This window comes from Sitophilus oryzae, unplaced genomic scaffold (genome assembly GCF_002938485.1).
Source record: "Sitophilus oryzae breed Bouriz unplaced genomic scaffold, Soryzae_2.0 scaffold_1356_pilon_pilon, whole genome shotgun sequence".
Classification (NCBI taxonomy): domain Eukaryota; kingdom Metazoa; phylum Arthropoda; class Insecta; order Coleoptera; family Curculionidae; genus Sitophilus; species Sitophilus oryzae.
Genome location: NW_022146011.1, coordinates 344,739 through 345,251, shown reverse-complemented (window position 1 = coordinate 345,251; position 513 = coordinate 344,739).

The following is a 513-nucleotide window of genomic DNA, read 5'->3' as shown; positions in this document are numbered from 1 at the left end:
AGTGACTGAGGAGGTGCCCCATTCTTTTATTTTGGACAAGGAGATTTTTTAATTTTGTTTGTTACGATGTGTGATAAAAATACACATACAATACTAAATTTACTTTCAAATAGGGTTTTTTTTAATTTTTTGTTACGTACTTCTCCGACACCTGACTTGGCCGATTTGATGAAGGAATTTTTTATGTATGTTCAGTGAGTCTGAACATGAGTTGGTATCTATTTTTATACCCTTAAGTGACAAGGGAAGCCTACCCCAATTTTTTTGGTAAAATATTTAATTTTGTTTTGATGGCATTAAAAGTACATACGACTAAATTTTTTCAAATAGGGGTTGTTTTAATTTTTTGTTACCATACTTCTCCGTAACTGCTTGACCGATTTTGATTAAGCCCACATATGTCTATTCAATAGGTCTGAGAATAGGTTGTTATCTACCATTTTTTGAGATTTTGATGGTCAAACAAAGTTGTATTTATTATACTTAAAAATATTGATTAAAATAAATTTAATA